Source organism: Anomalospiza imberbis, chromosome 6 (assembly GCF_031753505.1).
Source record: "Anomalospiza imberbis isolate Cuckoo-Finch-1a 21T00152 chromosome 6, ASM3175350v1, whole genome shotgun sequence".
Classification (NCBI taxonomy): Eukaryota; Metazoa; Chordata; class Aves; order Passeriformes; family Viduidae; genus Anomalospiza; species Anomalospiza imberbis.
The window spans coordinates 32,102,429-32,110,255 of NC_089686.1; the positions used below are offsets into that span (position 1 = coordinate 32,102,429).

At 41.3% G+C, this 7,827-nt stretch overlaps 1 long non-coding RNA gene across 2 annotated transcripts in view; it reads left to right on the top strand.

Moving 5' to 3' along the window:
* LOC137475627 (uncharacterized) overlaps nt 1-7,440 on the top strand; it is a 166,776-nt gene extending 159,336 nt beyond the window's left edge. For both annotated transcript variants that reach the window (XR_010999987.1, XR_010999988.1), the window contains exons 4-5: nt 6,708-6,787; nt 7,301-7,440. This is a non-coding gene — a long non-coding RNA (uncharacterized lncRNA). The remainder of the gene's footprint in view (nt 1-6,707; nt 6,788-7,300) is intronic.
* The last annotated feature ends 387 nt before the right edge of the window (nt 7,441-7,827 follow it).

Below are 7,827 nucleotides of genomic sequence, written 5' to 3' on the forward strand. Positions count from 1 at the left end.
AGTTCCTCAGTCTCTCTTGTTTACCATTTACAATGAAAAGTTATCCCAAAGGAGAAATATTTCCTTATATCTAATTGGAATCTCTCTATTTCTATTTTCACCATAGTTTCTCGTTTTCCCCCTGTGTAGCTCAGCCTTGTTCTGTCTTCACGGAAGCTTCCTTGTAGATTAGAAGGCAGCTGTGCAGGCTGAACAAGCCCAGATCACTCAGCTTTGGTGTCTCTCTGCTGAGCTTGCTGCCATTTAGGTCTTTCTTGCATTGGAGGCCTGCAAGGGGATGCACTGTTCCAGATGTGAGGTAATTCCTGTATCAGGGATACAGGAATGTGGCCAGCAGGAGCAGGGAGGTCATCCTTCCCCTATAGTTGGCACTGGTGAGGCTGCACCTTGAGTGCTGTGTCCAGTTCTGGGCGCCTCAGTTTGGGAAGGACGTTGAGACACTTGAGAGCATCCAGAGGAGGGCAACGAGGCTGGTGAGGGGCTTGGAACACAAACCCTCTGAGGAACGACCAAGGGAGCTGAGGGTGTTTAGCCTGGAGAAAAGGAGACTCAGAGGTGACCTTATCACTCTCTACAACCTCCTGAAAGGTGGCTGTAGTCAGGTGAAGGTTAGTCTCTTTCTCCAGGCAGCACTGACGGAACCAGAGGACACAGTCTCGAGCTGCACCAAGGGAAATGTAGGTTGGATATTAGAAAAAAGTTTTCTATGGAAAGGGTGATAAAGTTCTAGGATGGTCTGCCCGGGGAGGTGGTGGAGTCACCATCCCTGGATGTGTTTAAAAAAAAGACTGGATATATAAACCAGACACTCAGTGCCATGGTTTAGTTGAGGTGTTGGGGCATGGGTTGGACTCGATGATCTTTAAGGTCTCTTCCAACCTAGCCATTCTGTGAATTCTGTGAATTGTGTAATGAGTGTTGACTAAAGGAGTACAATCGATTCCTGTGGCTCTGCTCCTATTTGTAAAGGCCAGTACATGGCTAGTTTTCAGCTGACAAACAGGACAAGCCTCTAACACACAAAGGCTAAATATACATAAGAGATTTGTGTGCACAGCTCCATCATATGAAATCTTTTATGTGCATATACCTGTTCTGTAGTTAACCAGAAGAAATTGAAACTTTCAACATGATATTACACTATTTTTTTCTTTGATTAAAGTAAATGAAAACCTTTTCCAAGTTATAATTCTAAGAAGCATAATTAATATGCTACAACTGGCTATGTTTTAAAGGACCTTCTATTTTTTTGCTAATTAAGGTCATAGTTTTCCAGACATGCTACAATATAAGTCGTTAATGCAGGGGAGACATGGACTATGTTTGGCAAGTCTCACAGTGTAAAACTCCTTAACTGTATTTTACACCTACAGTTTTCAAGCCTTGGCAAACAGTTTAAAATAGAGAGATCTGAAAGCAGGTAAAATTTCTGGCATTAGACTAGAGTGTAGTGTTTAAAGCTCAGATTCACCAGCAAGCTGAAACATGGTTAGAGAAGGTTAACTTTGTTGGTTTTTTCTTACAATGTCCCATAGAGCACATGCCAACACATATAGAGTCTGATTCTGCTGTCAGCTATACTAATGTAAATCCAGAAGTACTTCAATGAAGTTCACTGAATTGCACTATATTCTTATTTATGTTCAGAAGAAAAATGCTCCTTAATTTCTAAGACAAGTTTGTCACAAAGTGTTATGAACACACAGCCTTTCAAAGCCTAGAGATTTATCAAAAAGATAGGTACTGCAGAGTGCTAAAAGAGTTCCTCGGTCAGGGCCTAGACTGTAGACTATCCAGTTGCCATCTGTGAGTTAAAGCAAAACAATTATCCCTGTTCAAAAACTCAGACTGCTTTGGCTGCAGAATGATGTACCACAGTTTGAGCCTTTCTCATATAGGGTCTGACGTGAAGAGTTGGCTAGGAGCATTCACAGACAGACAGCAGCTGCAGATCCAAACTCATCAGGTACTTTCTTATGTCACAGTGACTTTATCATGCCTCTGATTCCTGAATTTTCTCCTCTAGAGATAAATTGTCTCAATTGTGCTGTATTTCTGCCTCTATATCTCCCATAAGAAGGTTTGTAACCACAGTGCTTTGTAGGTTGTGGGTATATCAACGTGTAGCTGTACCAACTGCAAAAAGGTTAGGTAGGAGGGATGCTGTTAAATTGAACACCCAGAGATAAAAATACTCTATCTTTTAGGAAGAAAGAAGGGCCTTTGACTCATCTGACTGTAGCTGTTTTGCCTGAATGTATTTGGTCTTTTGCCTGCTCAGATCTGGCCCAGCAGCACTCAGTAAAATTCTGTGCTGTCTCACACCCACTGCTTATGAGCCCCTGTGTGATTCATTAGCACTCCTAGACAAGCTGGGGGCTCCTTGCTGTCTTGGCCTATCACTTTCTATTTCTTCCTACCTGTGAGGAGGTTGTGCCTCACTAATCTCCGCCCCTGAGATGTCCCACTATTCTTATCCCACTACTGAGCATCATATACACAGCATATAGAGAGATGAGGCCAATCATAAAAAGGCGTCTCTTTTGAACCTGTTTTAGGCAATGCACTGCCGTGATTACTGTTACAAAAGTTTCAGCCCAGGAAAAGAGGACAAGCTAGGGAATCACAAACAGATGATAAGGGAGAAGACAGGGATGCCAGGATGAAGCAGATTGATGCACAGAGGCATCTGCAGATTGATGCACAGATTGATTGTCAGAGGCACTTTGCACCGAATCCACTTTGTTCCAAATACTGTTCACTGCCTTGCAACAACCCAGGTGGCAAACACTGGAATCTTTTGCCCAAGGGCACCCAAGCCTACGCGGCCTGGATAGTGTGCTCTTCCTCTGACAGAGGCTGAGCTGGGTTGGGCCAAGGAATGTAAGGACTCTTCAAATATACTAATGAACTTGGGCTTGTAGGCAGCCAAGAATGAAGAATTTGCAATCCAGCCCAGCCACTGACAAGGCTGGGGCTTGTGGTGTCCAAGCCTCTGTGCCTGAGACTACCACTATCTGCAGTGGATCCTCAATATCCATCTGCATCAGCAGACCAGCAAGAAAGAACCAGATCTCAGGGCACTCTCTTGGATCAGTTGTCAAACCACTAGCCTACAGAAATACAGTCCTTCTAAGGCTTTCTTTCTCTCTGTTTACATTGTTCTCTGCACAATAGAAATGAGGCAGCAAATAGGGCTCATTACTGGAGTGATAATGATTGCCCTGTCCAGGCAACATTCTCACAGATCTTTCCATTTTGATGGAGTCCCAAAAATGCAATCAATATAATATACTACTTACAGTTATATCACATTAAGTTGCTTTCTTAGCACATCATATTGATAGATTTGTAAATAACAGCAAGATTTTTTTTTTAATAGACTGATGCAGGAGGGGCTGTTTTTGATAACTTCTCATTTAAGCCAAGGTGTTTAACTGGCCTGAAGGCTTTAACAAGAAGCAGCATTAGTGAACCTGCCTTACTTTTAAGAACAGGCAGAAGCTGCACACGTGGCTGCTTGCATTAAAGGGCATATGTCTCTGAACTCTGGTCCAAGACAGAACTCTGGTCCAACTCTGGTCCAAGTCCAGCTCAGACAATTGCCATTAATTAACCTCTGTCTGTTATTAGACAGCTGAGCTCATCTAAAACATCCGTGCAATCAAAACACCTCCAGAGGGGTAGTTCAGCTTCTTCATCTCCCTTCATCAGGTTAGGACCTGTTTGTAGGTGCAGTGTCCTGTCCTACACTTTGTGCTGGCTCTGACTTATTGTTCAGTCAGTTCAGCTTATAAAACCAGATGAAAAAAATTTCATTATTTTGCTGGATGAGTTTTATGTCCCCTCAGAAGCTGAATTAACTTTTCACTGTGGATGCAGTGAAAGGCAGAGCTGACAAAAGTGAGAAAGTGTCCATGTGGTTGGGCACAGAGGAAGGAGTAGTGAAACAAATGGAATAGGTAATTCGGTGCTTTGGAATAACCTCAGCACTCAGTAAAAGGCTGCATTCAATTGGGTGCTTAAACTGAGAGCTTTTACTTAAATAAAATAGTGCATTGCAGTCTTTCTGAATGAAATATAATCAATCATCAACAAATACATCAGGCCAGAATAAGCAACAAAGATGTTATGGGAAGATCTAACGCAACAACTTCAGTGACGTAACAGAGAGACCTAACAGAGTTTGTACACATGCCATGCCTCCAGACTTCTTTCATCTTACCCTGGTGGGAGATAAAAATAATATAGAGAAAACCCCAACTTGTTCAAGGTGAAATTAAATAACTGCTTAACAACTGCACAGTTACTTGCAGTTTTGTTGGCTGGCTGGAAGTAACCCTATGAATTAGATAAAAGCACATTTACACTGTAAAAGCCTCTATTCAGTGCAAAAGAATGCAATAGTGAGCTTCTGTCTGAAGCCAAAAAAGCTAATGTGTATAGCTTTTTGAATCCAGAGAGTCCTCTCTTACAAATAGGATCTGCAAAATGCATGAGACAAATGTCTTCTTGACACTTCTTGAGGTATCCAAAAGATCACTCTGCACAGCAGTGGTGTTACAGCATCAGTAAGAGCCTGTGCTGAACAGGAAAACCATCAGGTTGACTCAGCACCCTTGTCATTTTATCTTAGATGTGCTATCTTCTGGAGAAGAGAAACCTTTTAAGGTAAATCAACTGTGGTTTGTCTCAAATAACCTTTTATTTTGTTCTTTTTTTTACCTCCTTGTTATGTCTGGGAGAAACCTGAGCTGAGTGTGCAAGTGAAGCTACAAAAAGTCTAGCAGAATAGCATAGAAATGAAGGATTACACTTTAGGCATGACTGCCACATAAAACCCTGCTGAAGGTAGTTACACAACTGTAACTGTCCAATAAAATTGTTGCAAAAGGAAAAGGCTGCAAATAGCAATGCATTTCATCTTTAGGAATTTGTCACTGAGTGCACTGTTAAGGGATTTGCTAAGCAGCATTTGGCATACTTCCCCATCCTCTCATTCCCAGAGGGGAATGCTACCAGCCTGCCTGCATCTGCCAGATTTGTTGGCAGCATCTTTGATTCAGATCTCAGTCAAGACCCTAAGTCCAGTCAGCATCTCAAAAATTCCCCAAAATACCTTAAAAGAAAAAAATTGCACAGCATCTCATTCAGGTTCTAATTTTCTGTCTGAAGCATGAACGTATCCTTTTTTTTTCCTTTGTAAATGCAGTCTTTTTCCTCATTTAGACTGTTCTGAATGCTCCTACACAAAGAACCTCCCTAATCTGTGCTTTTGGTCATACTACACTTTTTAGATTTCACAAGTCATTAAGTACCATGTCCCACCTACCATCTCTCATTCAGTATTGAAAGCAGGGGATCAGCTCCTTCTATCAGCCATTCCAGATGATTGTATATATTATAGTTTAGAATTTAAAGCAAGCACCCTTTCTGTTTTGTCCCATTCTGCTTTGAGGATTGTCTTGTGCTGACCTGTAAAGCTGTTAGTGCCATCCTTCTGTTCCTCAGTTCTTGGCTAGTATGAAGCCTATGAAAAACTTAACAAGAATTAAGGAGCCAACACTAGGGGCTGCACATCATTAGAACTGATAGCATGAGATTTGCTTACCCAAACATTGGCATTTTAGGCATTGTGTAGTTTCTCTTGCTGCTACATAGGGATGTCAGAGTCACCCTAAGTACCATGTCAGACTTGTGTAGTTATCTTGAGTGGCAAAACACATCCTAAGTGACACTGGACACCTTCGTTTAGGCAACTGAATCCCTTGTATATTGTCTTATTTCCTTATTCCATATATATCCTAATCATAGAATTATCAAATGGGTTATTATGGGTGTTTATACTGGGTTGGGTTAGAAGGGACCTCAAAGACCATCCAGTTCTAGCCCTCCTACCATGGGCAGGGATACTTTTCACTAAACTGGGTTGTCCACTCACTCAAGAGGTTTGTGAAAAGAGGTTGTCATTGAAGACTGAGGCAAAAAATTTGAGTACCTCAGCCGTGTCCTCATCTTTTGTTACCATCTTTCCAGCATTGTTTAACAGGTAGGTAAACCTTCTTTAACCTTCCTTTTCTAGTTAACATACCTGTAGAAGTCCTTCCTGTTATTTGTTGCATCCCTTGCAAGGTTCAGTTCAAGCTTCACCTTAGCCTTTCTCATCCCATCCCTTCACAACCAAAGTTCATCTTTTTCCTCTTCCAGGGTTACTTGTCCTAGTTTCTACTGCTTGTACACTTGCTTCTTGAACTTCTGTTTGACCATCAGATCCCTGCTTGGCTATACTGGTTTGTTGCTTTCCTTGTCTGATCTCTTTCCCCTGGTGGTTGCTAGCTCTTGCAATCTATGCAAGGCTTCCTTAGAAATCTGCCAGCTCTCTAACACCCCCTTGTTACTGAGAGCAGTGTGCCAAGGGATCATATTGAGTATCTCCTTGAAGAGCTGGAAGTCTGTTTTCCTAAAGTTCAGGGACCTAATCTTCCTCTTTACCTGACCCATATTCCTCAGGACTGGGAACTCCACCAGCATGTGATCATTGCAGCCCTGGTTGCCCCCAGTCTTAACATCCCCAATTAGCTCTCTCGTGTTCATGACCAACAGATTGCACCCCCTCTGGTAGGGCTGTCTATTACCTGACTCAGAAATTTACACATTCCAGGAGCCTCCTGAATTGCCTAAAGCTCACAGTGCTTCTTTCCCAGAAGATGCCAAGGTGGTTGAAGTCCCTCAGCCGGATGAGAGCCTGAGAGCACAATGCCTCCTGTAGCTGGAACAAGAAGGCTTGGTGGGTAGGCTCCCCTTGGTCAGGCATGACCATTTCTGCACAATATTTTAGCAAAGTGTTTTATTGACAAGGAAAAAAAGCAAGATCAGAGTATTTGAACAAGTGTTTTCAGAAAATAACCTCTAAATGTAAATACATCAATTTGGAATTAAAACCTGGTTTTAAGAGTGAAAATAATTTAGCCATAATTCAAGCAGAAGATATACAAATTTCACTTTTCCAAGCAAAGGAATTGAAAATGCACACTAATAGCAGTGCACTGAAATTTACAGTTTTTCACCTACTTTGTAATCAAACACTCTTTGAAGCCTAATTGTAGCATGTTTGATGTAGGCATTGATTTTGTTGAAACTGTATGCACAGCCAGTGCAAACAGACCAATAATCCTGAGCCTTTATTTGACTCCATAACCATTTTAATGGCTTTTCCCACATTTATTGCTGGCAACAGCAAACCTTCACAGCAGCTGAGTTGTGCTTTTTGTGTTGGTTTTGTTCTTGATTTACAGGCAAGCTCTTTAATTGAACTCTTAAGAACACACTGTGCATTCAGAACCTTTGCAAATAGAAGACGCATTTAAAAAGTTGTTAATATAGTCTGCATGGTGGAACATGGCTGATCATTCTCTGGCATGTAGAACACTCAAAATAATGAAAATAATCAGGATATTTGCAACTCTCTGTGATATGTTCACATAATTCAAGCACCAAGAAAATTAGAGAATGCCTTACAGTCTCAGAACAAGTCCCTTTGATTTCCTTTAAGTATTCAGGAGTTTGTCTTATTCATGTCACACATATATTTCATCTTTTCATACCAGAACATATTAATGTTGTTTTCCCGAAAGTGTGCCAAAGACACAGACTCTGACACCGATTTCCAGTATACTGCAGGAAAATGAGAATGGGATGTGTGAAAAGCTGTACAAATATCCTACTTGTATTTTCCAAGTTGTACTACAAACTAGATGATAAGCAGAACGTTTTAATGTTTTTTTAAGGGAAAAGATAACATATCAAAAAGAAAAAAATCTGAGTAAT